The 19,709-nt window shown below is 39.8% G+C and overlaps 2 long non-coding RNA genes across 16 annotated transcripts in view; both read right to left on the reverse strand.

Annotated features, from left to right (window-relative positions):
- Positions 1-6,663, reverse strand: part of LOC113459808 (uncharacterized) — a 63,870-nt gene extending 57,207 nt beyond the window's left edge. For 13 of the 15 annotated variants that reach the window (XR_012581881.1, XR_012581884.1, XR_012581882.1 and 10 more), the window contains exon 1: positions 3,642-6,663. This is a non-coding gene — a long non-coding RNA (uncharacterized LOC113459808). The remainder of the gene's footprint in view (positions 1-3,641) is intronic. The other 2 variants (XR_012581878.1, XR_012581880.1) reach the window with 2 other exon arrangements.
- Positions 6,664-8,679: 2,016 nt separating this feature from the next.
- Positions 8,680-19,035, reverse strand: LOC141730504 (uncharacterized). Its single transcript, XR_012582037.1, has 3 exons — positions 18,789-19,035; positions 12,698-12,732; positions 8,680-9,264 (listed from the first exon to the last, which is right to left on the reverse strand). It is a non-coding gene; the product is annotated as an uncharacterized LOC141730504 (long non-coding RNA).
- Between the last annotated feature and the right edge of the window lie 674 nt (positions 19,036-19,709).

Below are 19,709 nucleotides of genomic sequence, written 5' to 3' on the forward strand. Positions count from 1 at the left end.
AAAAATGAGTGAGCCTGAAAATGTTACCCAGTGATAAGAGTCAAACTGGGCTGCACTTTATATTTGATAATTTAAATTATAAATTTTTCTTATTCCATATTTCTGCAATGCTGTTCCCTACCCCCATTTTCAACTATGCTTCAAATAACTGGGCAGTTTCTGACATGTAAGGACCCTGAGATAACTTTGGGTTTTTTGAACTGTAGCAAAAGTTTTCTGAAGAAAATCTGAAAGGCAAATTTGTTACTCTGAATCTAAACATGTTTTTATTTTAATTGAAATTGACTGCTTTACATCTTGCAGCATTCCAAAAAATAATAAACATCTGAGACTTGCTGCCTCTCTAGCTGGACAGGTTTCCCACAGCTGAATCCTTTGATGATACTCTTTGGGCTTTCTATTTTAGGAAGTCATCCCTTTCTGCTTCTCTCTGGAGGAAAACTCTTTGGCTGTCCTGCCAATCTTCCTCTTGACCTCTCTGTCCTGTGTACTTGGCCCTTCCATCTCTTTTCTAAAGCCCTCTCTCTCTCTCTTTTCACAATGCTAAACCTTCATAATTTCCAGTAATTGCCCCTAAATTGCTGGGAAACCTCTTCTATCCTGACTACCAAACTGTTTAATCTCCTAGTCCTCCTTCTTCATTTTCCCTGGAATATTTCCCCAATTTTCAGAGCAAGTGCCCTTCCAAGACCACCCCTCGTATTTGCAGGGGTGTAACAGTGGATATTGATACAACTGGGTGCATTAACTGCAGGAACCACACAGAGCACCAGAAATCTGTTATTCTGACGCTGAAGTTATGCTTAAACACCAAACTTAATTGCACATCAAGAGGAAATTATTTTTCAAGCGTCACAATTTTAAATCAATCTCTAATTTCCAAACCAAAATATTATGATAAAGAACACACAGAGGTGTACTGGAGACTGCCTTTTTTTTCTGTAGAGACCTGCTTAGTAAACACCTCTCCACCATGAGCACTATAAAAATGGAAATGTGGTCAGACCCAGCTGCTTTGCTGTGTTTTGTGTGAACTCCATTATTTGTTGCAATGCTTGTAAGAAAGCAAACAAAACCCTCTCCTCAGCACACACATTGACATTTTCTTCATGAAAACTACAACTCTGACTAAAGATTTTTGTTCATCAGACCCCCCCTCCAAGCCTTCTGTCAGACCAGGAAGAACTTTCCATGCCTAAGGATGAAGGGAGAGTGCTCGTTTTGGCCTTGGTCAAAGACCTTATTTATAGACACACATTATTCTCTCCCAGCAATATATCTCTATCTGCTCCAGTCAGATTAATATTTAAACATGACAACATTGTCATTCAAATGCTTCAGGCTTGATTACCATAGTTCTCACAGTCACAGTAGGAAGCCACTGACTTTAAAAGAATTACAAATCTTTCAGAGCACAGCAGAACCAGAAGCAGAGGCGGCCTCCAAGCCCATCATCCTCACACACAGCCCTCCTCCCATTAAATATCGCTCCAGATACTTGCATTTCATTTTGAGTTTTCAAAACCCTCAGAGGGACAGAGCAGCTCTGCGAGCTCCCTCACCCAGCATGAGCACACTTGCACTTGAGAATTGCCTTCAAATAGGGACACAACCAGGAATCAAACTCATGGAGACAGATTAAGTGGCTCAGGCAACAAAGAGACTCACTCCTAAAAATACAGCAATTATTAGAATACCAGCATTTCTAAAAGCCACTAATAAATCTTGCTTTATTGACCTAGAGCAGCCTCACAAAAATAATGCCATAAAATAGACAGCTCCAGAAAACCCCCTTCATAGACTGGGGCAAAAAAGAATAAATGCACTCTTTGCAAAATTTTGAAACAAGTAAATTGATAAAAACAATTGTGCAGTTAGCAAAAGTACTTTAAAATATTCTGTTTGCCTGATGTAGATTCTCCTTAATATCCAAATATCTTATTGGGTTTAGAACATTTCAGCTTAGAACAAGTCAGCTTTCAACCTCAAATGTGTAAAGTCTTAAAAACAACTGGTTTTGAGGGCCTTCAAGCTGTCCCAGTTCCCACCTGGCAAAGGTACTGATCCTAACATTCATGTTCACATTTTATGCAGTGAAGTAGAACAGCTTTCAATTTAGGAAACTAAAACACCCTCCAGCTGAAGAAAATTCTCACATTACAGTATGTTAAGAAGAATCTACTTCAATTGTGGTCAGTTGTCATGGAGAAAGAAGGAAGGGGGGGGGAAAAAGTATATTCCCATGTGAAAACCTTTCTCAGTTAGGAAAAAGAAAAAAAAAGAAAAGAAGAGAAGCACAAACAAAATCTCAACTCCTTCCTGTGCTTGACGTTTTATGCAAAGTAGGTGAATCTGGAATGAGAGATCATTTAAAAAATACTCATTATGCTATTTATGTACAGAAATGTGGTTGTGTAAAAGTATAACAGGAACGCATTCACAATTGGTTTAAGTAATTTTCTCTTGGCAAACCACCATAAAAAACGGGCGTCATGGCGCCACCAGAATCCTAAATTGTGGTGGAGAATCATCAGTACACATGGCATTAATCTCTGTCTCCTTGCAGGAGACACCCTTGCCTGCATTGCTGGCCTGTCTCTTAAATCTAAGACGTTGTAACTTGAGTTTAAAATGACACTATAAATAAGATACACTCTCCCTCCCCATCAAAAAAAAAAAAATAAATTACCCACTTTATTAAAAAGACACATATTTTAGACAGTTTATTCCTGTTGGAGCTTTTTGTTGCCAAAGAACACCGAAAGCACAATACTAATGGGTTAATAATAGATCATGTAATCCTCAGCATTCACATTGGACATGATTCAGACTACTGAGAGACTTTTTAAATATATACAAATAATTAGTTAACCCATTGGTATTACATTCTTGCTACTTTGGATTGATCACAAGACTGTAGGGATCTCATTATACCATCCCAGTTTATTTTCCCCAGTGACTGAGAACACTTAGCTGTCTTTTAATATCTTACTATTAATCGTTTACTAAGTTCTCAAATCTTTTTCCCTCTTCCAAATTTAGGCAGAGTTTTGTTAATAGAGCAATTTAAAATATCACCATTCTCCCTGAAAATTTCTCCGTGGCATGTAAACATTGTTAAAATGTTCTACCAGATGAAATTCATGTCTTTTAAAGGAAACTGTGTCTCTATTTTGGTGGAGAAAAAAATAAAAAAAAAAAATTAAAAAAAAAAAAAGAAAAAAGACTGATAGTTTGGGAACACCCACTCAAGATAAAATAAGGATTCTGGAAGATTTCCTGTGGGGGTTAATGGAGGCCAGGCCAATGGTATCTGACCTTGAAGTCCCTAGATGAAGCTTCGTGTTTCTCCTCAAATTATTTCTGTTGAGGCTTTTTTTAAGGTGCCTTCATTATGTAAAGCTTAGTTTGTCAACCCTGATATGGTGAGAGTCCAAAAAATGTCACCGATAAGTGCCACCTTTCTCTGCTCTTACTAAAAAAACCCAAGGAACTCAATGCAGAAATATTTTTAGTTGATTTTCCTATATTCTTAGCGCAGCATTGCCAGAAACATGCTAACACAAATCAAAGATAGTACAGCAGCACAGCATTAGCATTTTGAATAATTAGCAGAAATAGGTATTTTAAATGAAACTTACCCCCAATGACACACGTTTAATTCAGATTGTGAGCCACAGTGTGCTTTTCCCCACAAGTTACATGGCTTTATTACTGTCTTAAAAAGCCATTATTTTAGGTACCTCGGAAAAAAAAAAAAAGGGGGAAAAAGTGTTAAAGATCCATACACAGGGTTTCTGCAAATGAATATGATGTATTCCAGAAACAACATGCACTCACACAGACACTCAATAAGAAAGGGACTGTTTACTCAGTTTATAGCTTGAAAACCACTAGGGACTGTGTTCCAGTATGGGAAATTTTAGTACAGTGCATTGTTAATACAAAATAAAAAGCAAGCCTGGGAAGTTAGGATTATAATTTTTTTGAAAATGCTTGTTTGGAGCATTAAAAAAAATATTGCTTTCTAATGTCAAAGTACGAACAAATACTTTTTCAGATGAATAAAATCTGTAATCAGTTAGATAAGTGCAATATGCCTTTTTTTTTGGCATTTAATCAAACAATGAAATCACATACACATTTCCTGACACAAAAGACAAATGATGTAATAATCTGAAGGAGTTTCTCTATCTCCTTGGAACTTTGCATACTTGACTTGTTTTCCATATTTTGTGACTTTAAATGGTGGGAAAATTATATTAAAATGCTTGTAGCAGTTCCTCTAAACTAGCATCCTTTTTGTTTTATTGTATTTAATATAAAAGCAGCAATTATTTGATTTCAAAGTTATGAAAATATGTACCTTATGAGAAAACAAGCAATTTAAGCTTTAATTGGTGTCATTTTTCACAGAACTGGCAAGATTCTTGCATCCCTGGCATGTTGTTTTCTATAAAACTGCAGAGCTGCTTTCAATGAATGTTTTACGAATGTATAAGTTGTTACATGAAGGTATGTAAGTGGATGCCTGGAAATATAAGATTTCTGGGGGGATTTATTCACAAAAGATGCATTTCATTTCATAGAGTATATACTGTAATTTTTCCTTAATATTCCTAACGTGCTTTGGTTCCCATTAAGCATTTCTTCCATTCTTGCATGGGAAGAAAGGGGAGGTATGCAAGAGGGATATTTTGCACAGGAGAAATAAAAATAAAGATAGGGGAAACAATGGGGCAGAAAAAAACCTGCCTTTAAAAAATTATTTTATGTACATTTTTTGTGTAAAATTAGGCAGCAAGACCAGTTGGGTTTTGGTCTGTTCGAGTGGAGGGTTTTTTCTCTTTAATGAAAGACTCAATCCCTAATTTAAATTTATAAAACTCATGCCCTTACCCATGTGAATAGTCATGATTTTAGTTCTTAATTTATTTAAATTTGTACCAATATGATACAAACGAGAGCCCTCTGACACTCATTCCTGTAAAGATGCACCAGAAGAGATAATCTCAATTAAAGACTTTGGACTGTGTGTAGCATCCAAACACTGGTAGGGGAGATGGTGGAGGATTCCCCATCCCTGAAGGTGTCCAAGGACCAACTGGATGTGCTCTGGTCCGGGTGACAAGTGGGAGATTAGTCACAGACTGGGTTCAATGGTTTTGGAAATCTTTTCCAGCCTAAATTATTCTGTAATTCTCTATACAAATATCCAGCCCCTCAACAATCATGGACTGCAAAACTCAACACACCCAAAGAGCTGCAATGGCCGTGCCTCAAGATGGAAACTCCTAAAATTGAAATATGACCACAAACCTGAGACATGGCCATAATTTTTCTCAGATTCAGAGCCTTGCAGAGGAGCAGGAGCCTTGTGGATGCTCTGTCCTGGTGTGCCACACATCTTCACCACTCTCTGAGAAGCTCACAGGATCAAGGCAGGAAGGAGCTTCACCTCCAGCAAGACAGCATTCCAGAGAATCATTTGGACTGGAAAAGACCTCTTAGGTCATCAAGGATGAGTTTTCAGTGATAACATGAATGTTAAAATTTGTTGGTTTAAGCCCCATATCTACTTATTTGTATTGATATTTGCAAATTCATTGGTCTACTTCTTCAGCTCTTCTACCTTTGTAGCTCCATCCCAATTCACTTGACTGTGCCTAAAGCCACCCCAACGCTTCACTGCAGCTGTACATTGTACTGCACACCCTCCTTTTACATTGTTTTTAATGGGGGAAATCTCACAAGTAATACCTCCCCTCCACTTTCTTCCTCTTCTTTTCCTTTGACAGTATATGGAGGTTCTTATTTTACCTACAGTTCTCCTTCAAACCTTCTATTTAATGCAATAACAACATCTCCTAACCTGCTCTCCATTACATATGCTGTCCACCATATCCTCCATTTTCTTGTGAGAACTTAAATTTTCCATCTGGTGCCTCTTTGGTCTCTTCCACCTTGCATGTTTATGGGATAATATTTTCTCTCTTTTGAGAAAAACCATCCACATGGTGGGTTGTTCCAGGATTCTGTGTTAGAGGAGGAACAAGGTGGTATCAATAAGCGTGTGGAGGAATGGAATGGTGGCTCCATCACAAGGAGCAGCCCTGTCCCAGTGTCCTGGTGGGTCTGTCCTTCCCTTCACACAAAGCCACCACTCCACACACACACGTGACACCAGGACCTTGGTGCTTTGCAGGCTCTTAGACATGACATCACCCAAAAGGATTTCAGGAGCAGAACTTTCACCCTGCGCTCGGCCCAAACTGGTGAATTAATTCACTCACATAGCCAGGAATTTACTTCTCCCAGAATAACTGCATTCCACTAAAAACCCACCATTGCCACTGGGTTTGGGTCTGTCTCAGAGAGGGAGAGCACAGCACTTCTCTCTGCCTTGAAAATCAGGAACACCTTGGGCCTGAGCTCCCCACAAGCTCCTGTGTGGGGACAATCAGCACAGCTCAGCCTCCAGCAGGAGGGCACGTTGGTGCTGAGCACTTAATTAAAGGTTCACAGCCGTTTAATCCCTCATTTCTCAGTTTGAGATTTTATGAGGCAGACACCGATGCCTTTGGCTCACAAATGTTTCCATTCAGCCTCGTGTTTACTGGAACCAGTAGTGGGTACCTGTAAAATACCCAAAACCAGTGACAGGCCCTGCAGACTCCCCTCTCCCCATCTCCCTTCTCACACACTCCCCTCTCACATCAAAACACCTACTACTGTGCCTCTCTATCTGCCTGTGACCATTCCTTCTTTACACTTCAACATTTTAATTAAAAAGCAATAAAACACTTTAATTTGAGGTTTGTACATAAAAATACAAGTAAAAATGGCCTGAACACTGGGCAAATACCATTGAAATCTGAGCTAAAAGGCAGTTAGAGTAACTTTAACCACCTGAGAAATGCAATAATCACCCTGAAATGCACAGCCTGGCGTGTTTTATTGCCATTATAAACTGCAATTTATACATTAAAATAAGGAAAACAGTCAGACCCATCCATTTATGAGCTATAATAAATATGGTTATGACATCACTGACAACCAGTCACAACCTTCCAAACACATCCAGAGCTCTGAAGCAATTTCACGATTACCTTTTAAATCTGTTTTCTATCAGCACATGTGTATTTCTTGAGGGTGCACGTAGCCACGGGCCTGACTCAGCAGCTGAGTCCTCATGGATGCAAAGATCTCCTGTACCCTTCAAGCTCTTTACTCAGCTTTCTCTTTCTTATCCCTTGCACCCATCCAATCACCTGCTACATTTACATCCTCTGTGCTCCACATGGAGAAGAAGCAAACCAGAACAATATGAATAGTTAGAATCGCTCCTAATGTTCTTTTTGTAGTTCTCAAAACACCACCTTAACAGCATTTGGTTGAAAACCTCTAAAATGACAATTACAATTCTCATGAAGCCCTCCTCTTTGAGAAACAAGTGCTTCTCAGCTATTTACACTGAGTGCCTGCACCCAAAAGAGTTTTTCTTTGCATGCAGCTTTGAATCCAGCTGCTCAACCACTTTTCTTAGATTCCTCCTTCAAACACCGTCCCAACTTTTGTTCTTTCCACTGTTGCAACTTTCCTGGGGGAGGAGAGTTTCTAAAAAGGATAAATTGTACCTCAGGGAACAGCTCTTCTCTAAGAACAAGTTAACAGGATAAGCCTATAATAGAAATATAAATCAACTGCAGAACTTTGGTTTTTTGTCTTTTGGAGAGTTTGTTGGTTTTTTTTTCCTCTCAGAACCAGCAGTGCAACAATTCCCTTCTCTATTTCTCAACTTTTGCTGGTGAAACCTCTCCTGGTCCCTCTGCCCTCCAGCTGCCCATGCATGTGTCACTTGCACTGCTCCTCCATGGCTATCAAAGATCTTTCACTCCAAACTCCAGATTGATAATCTGGAGATAATCTGGAGGTGATGAGCATTTGATACAGCAGTGGCTGGGTCCCATGTGTGGAGGACCAAATTCAGCCCTTGGTGGAGAGTCTTCTTGCACGAAAATACAAGCAAATGAAGACAATGGTCAGGGAATGATTTAAAAAAAAAAAATATATTAAAAACAAAGAAAAGAAACATTTCAAATACCTTGTGGCCAGCAAAGGTAGGACAGGATGTGTAGGATGCGATAGGAGAACAGTGGTCAAGAGAGATAAAGGCTTTTCACAGGCCTTCCCACAAATTCTCTCTGAAGACACACTGGTTATTTGCACAAGGAAAGATCTTAATATCCAGCAACACTCAAGATATTTGTATTTTCAATGCCTTTCTAAATTATATGAAAAGGCACTTATTTTCGCCACTTTGAGGAATTAAACACTAAGAAAAAAATTATATTCTATTTTTTTTTTCATGGTTGTAGAAACCATAGAAAACTGGCAACCAAGGCAAACTATTTTCAGCCAGCTTATTCTATACTGCCCGTAGACACTGGTTAATACCTGAAATGCAAGAACCAAGTCTAAAAGTTTGGATTGAAACCTTGATTTTGGTTTAAAATCTTGGTTGGGGATTTAGAAGAAAAGTACAGGTCTCTTCAACTTAGTATTTTAATATAAGCCAATAGACAGTGAAGTGCAGATCCAACATTCTTCATGCTTACAATATATTATATTATTCTAACTACAAAGGAAAGTCTCAAAAGTATAACAGTTGATATCACACTTCAAATTAAGTTACCTAAAAAGAAATTTCCAACCTACTAGTAACCAGAGAAGGTAAGAAAGGATGTTTGTCTTGAGCACTGAAGTAAGTTTCACTTCTTCCTTTTCACCAGGTTCATTGAAATGAACACAAAGCTGATGACACAACTCTTGTCTCTGAGACTTCACCTGCCAGCCAAGGCAGGACCGGGTCTCTCTTGTCAACATTTATAATTTTGCATTACCTTGACCATCATTGGCAGATGTGCACTTAATTCCAGTTATGTTTTGCTATTGTTGAAGACACCATCCATTTCTTCACGTGCTTTTCTTTCAGCTGCAAGAGTTTCTGCAGCACACCCACATTTCTTCTCCAGCACCACCACGTGCTGCATTGGGTCAGGAAAATCCCATGAAAAAGCAAGGAAGCCTTCAGATTTTGCCAATAAATGCAGTACCAGGACGACAGCTTTTTAAGGAAAATAATTTTCCTCACTACTAGGAGATTTTGGGCAGGTTCATGAGGCAGGTTTCAGTGAAACAATGATCTTCATGTTTGAAAGGGTTTATTCTGAAGAACTCCTGTAGATTTGGTTGATGTGGTGGCTGTTGGGAGAAAAAGAGAGAGAAGGAAGCAGTTTAAAAAAACCCAAAACTCTAGTGGTATGGTAAAATAGCACTTGGAAGATGCTGAGAGGAAAATAAATAAAATAAAGTGGGGTTTTTTTTCCAGCCTTCATCATGCAGCAAAACAAGAATATAAGGCTATTTTAAATGTAAGGAAGTTGATATCTCTCCTCATGTTTACAGCAGAACAAAGGCAGATAGAACACCAGGTAGGGAAAAACTCTAATTTTAGTCTGGCATAACTCATGATAAAATACCCACAGAGACACATCCCCACCCAAAGCTACCCAACCTGGTGTGTGCAATCCCCATTTTCCTAGTGAAAAGAGTCACTTTGACAGTCTGAATTTTAAGAAAAATTGTAATAGAAATTCAAAAGGTTGAGAGAGATTATGGGAATAGGTGCTCACAGATGTCTCTCAAATATATATATATATGTTTTTCTAGGACAATAAAGTTTTATCACTTGGAAATTTACTTAATTTCATGGACTTTTCAGCATCAGCATGTACAAATTTTTCACTAACACAGAATAATTTCTCTCCCTTTCATCAGGAAATCATTTCTTAGTTGGAAAAATAACTCCTCAGTGTTCCTTATTAATATCTTTAATAATTTAAGATGTTTACCAGTTTACTGTATCCTAGATATCTAATTATTTGCAGACTTTCACTTACACATTGCTAATGGGACAAACATCTTCTGGCCTCATTTGTTTTTTAATTTGGGGGAAGTATTGAGTTACAGCAAATGCAGCGTGCAATCAAAAATTCAGAATATTTGACCTTTTCATGGTTACCCGCTGATAAGCAAGGATCACTGTTTCTCAAAACACTGAAGACACTGTTCCTCTCAATATCTGATAAATCATTTGCTATCTGAAATGAATGTTCCATCACTGCAGTGCTCATGTTCTTTGATTACATGATCTAAAGTACAGAAGCAGGTGGCTACTCTCAATAATTTGCTTTTGCTTTGCTTTACTCTGAGGGACAGTGGAAATACTTTTGTTAGTGGGAATGACAGGCTAAGAGAGGGTGAAAATCAGACCAGGATTTAAAACCTTTTCTTAAACACAAAACTATTTGTAGCTGAGTACTTGAATCAACAGGTTACCGTATCCAGCCCTTATCTTAGTGACCAGGGCAATAAAACAGTAAAATCAAAATATATTTGTAACACAGAACTCAAGCTTTCAAGACCTCAAGTGAAAATTCAATCTGTGCAATTGCAAACCAAGCCTTAACCCTGCAAAGACATATTTTTATGTTTAGCTGTACCCAAACTGAGCAGCACCATTTTCATCAATAGGATTCATCATGGGACTACTTAGAGACATTAACACTAATTAAACACAAGTATAAAACTCTTTGCAGGATTGAGACCTAAACGACTTCAATTTCCACTAAAAAATTATTTTCATCTTGTAATTAAAACAAATTTTTGCTACTGGCATAGCATCTGATCTCCACTTAAATCTATGGACATAAAACTCTGTTAGCACAAAGTGGCTTTTGGAAAGCCAATAAGACCAGTGAAAATATCTGCAGTTCAATTTCTGGGTAAAATTTGGCTTCTGAGTTCTCCTTTTCACCTTTTTGTCATTCTTCATTATTACCATGACTAGCTTAGAGTCTGTGATTTTTTTTTCTTTATGTCTTATGGTCTATTCCTATAGACCTTCCTTAAAAGAAAAAGATATCCACAAGATGTTAATAAGTACAGGCACTGTGCCTTTCCTGAGGTCAAAATCCCGATCCTCCCAAAGTTGAAAAGTGAATGTTGGACTCATGATCAGCATTTTGTGGTTTAAAATCCAAGAATCACTTAGCCAGCTATTTCCCCAGCACTGTCAACCACAGCAGAGAATCACATCTTGGGGCTGAGGCAGTTATGCTATTAACAACATAAATGTGGGTTTGGGGTGGGTTTCTTGTGGGGGTGGAGGTAGAACGACTAGTCCCTCACTAAAAACATACTGAGGGCTCAATGGCAAAGCCCATCTCACATTTTATGTCATTATTATAAAAAATATATATATTTTTAATTTTCCTTTTTTACTTTTTCTCAGAATAAATGCACTTTTAACTTCTCATGGGCCACTTCCAACTATTTTTCGAAAATGACATCAGCAAAACAAGGCCAAAGGCTTAGTGTGTCTGCTCAATAAAATATTACTATTTATATTGACCAAACATTTGGGGAGGTCACCCTGCCCCTCTACTCCACCCTGGTGAGTCCAGGCACTGCTGCCTTCAGCTCTGGTGTCCCCAGCACAGGAAGGACATCTTGGAGTGAGTCTAGAGGAGACCACAGAGCAAATTTCAGGGTTGGAGCACCTCTGTGAGGAAATGCTGAGAGTATTGGGAATGTTCACCGTGGAGAAGAGAATCCTCAGTGTGACCTAATTCCAGAATCAGAAGGGAACCTACAGAAAACATGGAGAGAGGCTATTTAAAAAAGTCAGGACAAAGAGGAATGGCTCCAAAGAGTAGGAAAATGGGTTTAGACTAGATATTAGCAAAAAAAAAAAAAAAAAGTCTTTACTGTGAGGACGGACACAGATTGCCCAGAGAAGCTGTGGCTGCTCCATTCCTGTGTCCAAGGCCACACTGGATGGGGCTTGGAGCCACCTGGGATAGTGGAAGATGTCCCTGCACATAGCAGGGGCTTGCAATGACAATCTTTAGAATCCATTCCAACCCAAACCATGCTATTCTTATGTGAAGGCCAACCATAACCATGAGTTTCATGGTGATCTTGGGGTCTGGGAAGGGATGAGGGAGCCCAAAGAAGCAGCAGAGCTCGAGGAGTGACAGCGTGAGCTGGGGCACCTCTGCCAAAACTGCCCCGCCACAGAGACAGGGGCACAAAAATAAATAACACAAGCTATTTATGCACCCTGATTTAAATTGTTATTTATACCACCGAGGTTCCTATTTTGAGTATTTTGAGCTCTATTTTTAGATTTTTGAACAATCTCGTGACTCCATGGCACATGTGATCCGGGAATACCAGGAAATATAACATCAGCCAAAATATTCCTTCAAAGAGGGTTTTTTTAGCCTCCTTTCTGGAGTTGGACAGAAAATGATCACAGGACTTCACCTCCCATACCATTCCACGACACACCCCCACCTCTGTGCCATTGCCAGCTCAAGGCTCTGAAGCTTTGAGAAAGCCCTAAAATTATGAGATTTGCTCAAAAATACCTCTTTTTTTTAATCAAAAGTAATTGAGAGAGTGGGAATGTTTGCCTCTTCTTTGCTATGAATATGCCTCATATATTTCTTCAAATCTCTCCATATGGGCAATTCACCAGGAGAAATAATTTTTTATATCTTAAAAATGAAAAAAAGCTGAAAATTTCGTGCCACTGAGGTTTGAAGAGGAGGAGCATTGCTGTACTTACTCAAGCTGACAGCTTCATCTTTTTTCTGGGAATGCCTGTAAAAGAATGAAATTTTAGCAAGACCTTTTAGCATAGGAACAGGAAAAGGAACAAGGACTGCCCATCATGTGTGGGTTTTAATTTTCTAAGGCGGAATCACAAATGAAATTTCTTCAGTAATAAATTTCATAGCACAGCACTCAATTACCTCTTCTGTGACTAATATTTCTGTATCAGACTCAAACTTCCCAGTTCTGCTATGGCATCAAACCGTAGTGTCTGATTTGCATTTCCAAAAAGGAAATTGTTTTCCAAAAGACGCGTGTGGAAGCAAGAGACTCTGAACAGCATTCTCATAGTAACACACAGTAGCACATTTCAAGCCAACTAAATTTACTGAGCACTCCTCTATGTTTTCAGCGTGTTTCAGATAATTTTTAAGAGCCCAGAAAGTGAGCAGCAGGCATGGGTGATTTATTGAAAATGCAGTCCTTTAAATCCCTCCAGTTTAGAGACAAGGGTGTCCTGCAGGACAGCATCAAATGCTCTGTACAATTCTGGGTAGATGAGATCAGTCACTCTTTCCTTATCCATAACACTCTAACCCTATCACATCTGCCACTGTTTGCCTGTAGTGAATCCATGTTGGCTGTCACAAATCACCTCCTTATTTCCTTATTTTCTACATGGTCTCCAGGAGGATCCCCTCCATCATCTTGCTGAGCACCTTCCTTTTTTCCCCCCTCTTTAAAAATTGAAGCTCAACCTTCTCCATATTCCAGGTAAGCAGATTTCCCATTTCCTTATAGAGAGGTCCCACATTTTCTCTAGACCTCTTTATCTCCTTCTTAAGATATTGGGAAGCCAATGAAAAAAACTGAAATTCCAACCTGCAAATCCTTGCAAGTGCCTACCTCCACCTTGGGCTGAACATGTCCCAGATGACACACAGAGCTCATTCCTGTCCCCACCTGCTCCTGAATCACAGTCCATGTGCTCTGGCGGCAGCACATTTGGTGGCAACACGAGACACCATAAGGCACAAACTTCATTCCCTGCTTCTGTCCAGGAGCCCTGCTCTCGGTCTGAACATCGCAGCCTAGATGCCGTCGTGTAATGAGGCAAAGCTATTTTAAAATCTATTTATATGCTCATAAAATAAACATTAAATGATGATAAAACCGAGAAATAAAGCTCCCAAGTAATGGCCATATGCTCCCCAAACACCCAGGTAATGGTTGTAGATTTGACAGTGAGATAGAACCTTTTGGAAATTGTGCTTGGTCAATTCATGTAAGAGTTGGTCATCTTTGATTACTCAGGGCTTTTTTGCCAAAACCAAGATCAAGCAAGCAGCAGAAGATATTTTCACATCACACACTGCTAAAGTGCTTATTAGTGAAGTCTTCCCAGCTGTGAGCCTCTATAATATTTCATCACCTTAGCAGTCGACCCAATATTAGATAAAATATCATAAAAAATCTATAGCTGCTCCTATTAGTGGATGCACACTTTTTCACACCAAAATAAAACATCTTTTTCAAACTGAATATATATTTTTCTTTTTATTTTTTTACCTTAAGATAACCTTCTTTAGTCATGATATGAACATGATGACTGTGGAGCAGAAAAGCTGAGGAGAGCAACAGTATTATGTTTGCAAAGGAAGTTAATTTTGGAAGGTATTTTTCACTTAGGGAAGGGAAAAAAATCCAAACGAAGTAAACAATTTAGTTCATAATCATCAACACAGGGACACTTTGCGCAGACATTTCCTTTCATAGGTCACTACATTCCTTGGATTAGAATTAGTTAGGGGACTGAAAATAGTAAATGACAAAAAGTACTGGAAGTAGTAGCCCATGAAGGAAAACACAGCCAGCTGAGGTGAAAATTAGATCACATTAGGCTGAAACTACTCCTACCTGTCCTGTAATTCAGGATCCAGTTCACATATGTACAGCTTGCTGTAATGAAACATAAGATCTATTAAAGATTTCAGCAGCGGGGAATTAATTCAGCTTGTGGAATTCCTACCAAAAATCAGACAAAAAAAGGAATTATTCTCAGATCAAAGTGGGGTTTTTCTGGTTTCTGGGGGTTTTTGTTTTTAATTATCTTCTGCATAGCTTTAACACTAGCTAATACAGGGTAATGCATCAATACACTATAGCAAATTTTCTCTGCTTTAAATATCACCCTCATTCATACTGTGATTCAATTTAAGAATCATTCAAAGATAAATCTAAATAAATAACAAGCTGGCTTTCAGGCAAACAAATGAATTTGCATTGTTTTATATTCATCATAAATATTTCACCTAATTACTGAGGTACTATGTTCAGAAATACAAAACAACATTATAAATTTATTAGCACTGTCCCTGCTGATTTTACAGAAGTTCTGTGGAATGCAAGAGCCAAAAGTAGAAACAGGCTCAAGAGCATAACCAAAAGAGCAGAGGCTGCATTCAAATGCTAAACTGGATTGACACCCTCTGCTTTGCTCTGCATATTTACCCCAGCCAAAGCTTCCTGTCTTGAATCAGGTGTTATCCTATTTATTCTTAAAACCCAAGGTCAACGAAAGCCTTTTCCTTCTGTTGACTTTCCAAAGCTAAACATTTGAATCAGGCTGCTTCGAGTATTATCTCCAAAACTATCACAGGAGTTCTTTTTCCCCTCATTGTAAAAAATGTGAAAACGTAAAAGGATGTAACAGCGTTTTTCAAAGGTTTAGGGAGGTCAGCTGCGTGCAGAGAAAATAAGAAGTACTGCTTAAACATAAAAGGTAAAGCACACAGCATTTATCCTCAAAATTATTTAGGTTGTTTTAATGGCTCTAAAGGCTATGAAAAATGTTTTTAAAATGTAAATATGTGGGTCTTTTAGAAGTAGTTATCCTTCTTTGTAAACCACAGTATCACTGGTGATTTATAATTTTCAGAAAATCTTAATCCCACAGGAAGTATAGAAGAGTTCCTCTTTATTTTTAACCTAATGCTGTATCTAACATGGAATGCAGTTTTTATTATTGGCCAAAAGAAAGCTATTATTTTTATTTGCTTACAATAAATTAAGGAAAAAATCTGAAAGAGTGCAAGTACGAAACCATTTTAAAAAACAGATTACTCTTTTCCCTTTACCTTTGAAACAACTTCAGATGTAAATAAAATTGTGGTTATCACATTTCCCTAGGGATTAAGTACTCTTACTGTTCAAATGTCATTAATTACCCTTAATGCCGTTATGAACTATTTGGAGATTATCATTATTAAACTGTTAGAGTATTTCTTAATTCCTCACCAGAAAGCCACAGAGTGACTCTCTGAGCCTATCCTCCCCCTCTTTTGTTGAAATAACAATAGCCCAGAGGAATTGTGTCTGCAAAGAAAAAGTCAAGAAACAACAATAAAACACATTTTGTTGGACTAAACGAGCAGCAGAGAGAAGAGTTTGGGTTTTAAACCATGTTCTGTTTCATAAGTGGAGTTTCTGGGGCTGGTGCAGCCCCATGGGAGCAGCCAGGGTGCTCTGAGGGATGGGAGATGCAGCAAAAATCCCTCTAATAAAAGGGTCTTATCTGTAGCTGGCCCGTTTGGGCACTCTAACATCTGAAAAAATAAGTTTTAGGGTCCCAAGGATGTTTCACTGCAGTAAAAAACAGCCATTAGAACAGAATATGGAAACTGCACAGACTGGGTTTGGTACCAAAACACTTCATACACAAAAATTCAAAATAGACACATTCTTGTCACAACCCCATCTTTTTTCACAAAGCACTAAAGCAAGGAGGATTTTAGCACAGTTGTTATTTAACTGTGTTACTTGGCTCCCTCCCTGAATAACCGTGGGGCTGGGAGGCTTTGCTCCACCACAGGGGCCACGTGGTTCTACTACAGCTCAGACCCTCAGCTCTTCCAACACAAATCACACTGCCTGGATTCATGTTTTGAAGTCTGTATTTTACTGTGCTATTATTATTAAACTCGTATTTTTCATTCAAATGCATGCCAGCACCTTTATACTCTTGTTTAAAAACGAAAAGTAGTAAGTTTAGCTGGAGGAAAATTTGATCAAACAGGAGAAAGGCTCAACAGAAACTTTTTAATGACTACACCTGGAAAGGTGGGAACAGACAAAACTAAAGTATTTACTCACTTCTGGTGCTGGAAATCAAGCTACTTGTCAACTTGAAGGCACATATTAAGACACACACTCCCCTACTTTGTGCTTACACTTTAGATTAACTTCTCTGGGGATTTCTGGGTGTAATTTTTTTTTTAAAGACCTAAACAGTGGTCCTGCTTTCTGCATTTCTATCTCCTCTTTCCTTTATTCTGGGGGACTACCCTGTCCTTGCCTAGAGCACAGTGGGCCAAATTTGGTGTTTTTACAGGACAGGAGAGCTGACAGGTGATGCTGCGATTCACTAGCTTTGTGAGTTACCTCCAGATCAGACAGAAGGGTTATTCCTTGGCTTCTATTCCCTTCCCTTCTTTTATTCCCTTCTGTCCTAGAAAGGAGGGGGCACTAAAAAATGGATTGCTGAAAGACTGTACTGGTTTCAGAAATGGGGAAAGAGCCTGAGAAGGGGCATCACAGAGTGACACTAATGAGATGGTGTGGTCTGGGATGGGAAAAAAGCTTTTCTCTGCCTCTTTTCCTGATCAGATCTACACATTGCAGAGCTCTGCTGAAAGGTAACTCAGTGCTGGGGATCTGTTATGAGTTATTCCAGTGAGGAATGTCTGGCTTTTTATGGTTATTTTAATTGGTGACAGTACCCACCGCTTAAAGTGCTCAGTCTGAGGTTCCCCCATGTCCTGCTCCATCCTGAACACTCATCCTGTCTCAGGGCTGCTTTCTCATCCCTGTGAGAAGCTGCTGCCCCATCACTGTCCTTGCTCAGGCATTATCAGATCTGGTCTGGTCTGTGTAACACCAGCCCAGGGCAAGCACTGACATATTTCACCAGAGATTAATACTCGGGCTGCCTGTCCAGAGAGCATGGGAAGTTGATAAGTGCAAAAAGCTTTAAAGCAAACCTGAACTCAACCCTCTTTTTATATATTTTGTTCACACCAGTAATGAGCAGCTCTGCCCCTTTTTCGGTACATAAAATAGGGTTTATACCAGTGAGAAAGCATCACTGCCAGACTTGTGGGCCTGACAACAGAAACACTTTTACACAACTTTTCTTCTAAACATCTCACAGAATTCTACTACCAACATCAACCTTTGCTTTGCAATACTTGTAGAAGGCCATCATCATCATGCAGGATGACTTAAGATGACTTCATTTGACAAAGGACAAATGAATTAACAGCAGCAGCAATGTCAGTGTCTGTTGCCCACTGATTTAAACACAGCCTTTCCAGCCTGCTGGGCAATGGAAATCTGGTGGGCTTCACACCCAGGGTTGACTCATGTCATTGTGCATAAAGCATGGAAAACAAAGCCTGCATGATTCCATGATTCGCTATCTCCCATTTTGATGGAGAATGAGGAGATAAAGCCACTGGTGCTCACCAGAGTAATTGTCTTGCCCCCCTTTCATATTACAGATAAAGAATTACCACAGGCTAGTGAAGATGAGCAGCCTCCTTCATTTCAACTCAGAAAAGAGAAAGGAAGGTGAGCTCAGCATCTCCTCTCTCCGTCCTCCTTCATCACCCATGCCTCACAATCTTCTCCTCCTTGCATTGCTCCCGAGCAGGGCTGTTGCTCATCCATCCTATCGCACCACATGGAAACATCCTTATTTCTTTTCTTTCCCAGATTAAACACACAGAAAGACACGACAAGCCCGCAGACCCTACCTGGGGGAGGAGACAACAGGCTGCCAATCTCCCAGCCAGCAGAAAGGCAGTGGGAGGCTGAGGCTGGGAACCACCACATCTCCCAGTTTACATCCTTGGAGCCCCCATGGCTCCCAGCCCTCATTCCTTGCTTTGCCCTGCTCAGAACCAGCCCACGTGTTGTGCTGTGCCAGAGCTTGGGAGGCTGCTAACCCCCAGAACAGGTCATGGGGAAAGGACTTTCCTTTCATCCCCGCAGGCAAATCTGGCAAAGGAAGGCCAAGGAATAATCACAGGACAGTAGTGACTCACTGTTTGTGTCAGTGGAAAGAATCTCTGCTGCCCAGTGCTCCTCTTCTCCCACCTGGCATGGCCACCAAAACCACCACACCGACGAGCAGGGAGGTTATGCAAGGCTGTGAGGCCGGAATATTAGCTTACAAAATTCAGGAATGGTGGGAAAGGGCTGCCAGCTTGACTGCATCAGCTTCCCTGGCCTGCTAGGAAAAATAGGTCAAGGTCTTCCAAGGTGACCAACAGTTTTGGATGTCCAACTTTGTGCATGTTAAAAAAAAAAAAAGAAAAAACACAAAAAAAAAGAAAAAAGTATTATTTTGAAAAAAACACTAATTTTCTGTCACTGAGGGGGGAAAAATTTCAGCCAGACAGCTGCATGTTTCAAGGTCCTTGTGGTTGAGCACCCCAGAAAAAACAAATTACCTTGAGACAGAAAAAAAAAAAAAAAATTAAAAAAGTCAAGCACTGTGTAAAAAACAAGGGAGGAAAGCCCGTGGGTAAATAACCAGTGGGAGCTCAACAAGAGCAGGGCTCAGGATACATGTGTGCTTCTACTGCGGGAGAGAGAACAATTGAATTACGAGGAGCTCTTAAGCAAGTAAAGTAAACATCTTTTGGCAATTTGGGGCTGCACTTTGAAGCCTGGCGATGTCATACAAATGGTGAAATAGCACGGACACCCTTCTGCTGGCCAGTTTGTTTAATATGGTGAGCCGGGAGTTTTTTTGGAGCGCTGCACTCTTTTATGAGCTCACGAGCTGGAGGAGGGAAAGTGTGGAAGGAGCAGGAGGGAGATGTTTGAGCAAAGCTGGAGCTGTGGGAAGCAGCATGAGAGGGAAGGGAGCCCTGCAGCATCCGGGGGGCTGCCACCATGGGAACAGACCCCCAGCATCCCCCACCACGGGAACAGAGAGGGGGAAAGAGAGAGGGGTACGG

The sequence above is a fragment of the Zonotrichia albicollis genome, chromosome 10 (assembly GCF_047830755.1).
Source record: "Zonotrichia albicollis isolate bZonAlb1 chromosome 10, bZonAlb1.hap1, whole genome shotgun sequence".
NCBI classification, from domain to species: Eukaryota; Metazoa; Chordata; class Aves; order Passeriformes; family Passerellidae; genus Zonotrichia; species Zonotrichia albicollis.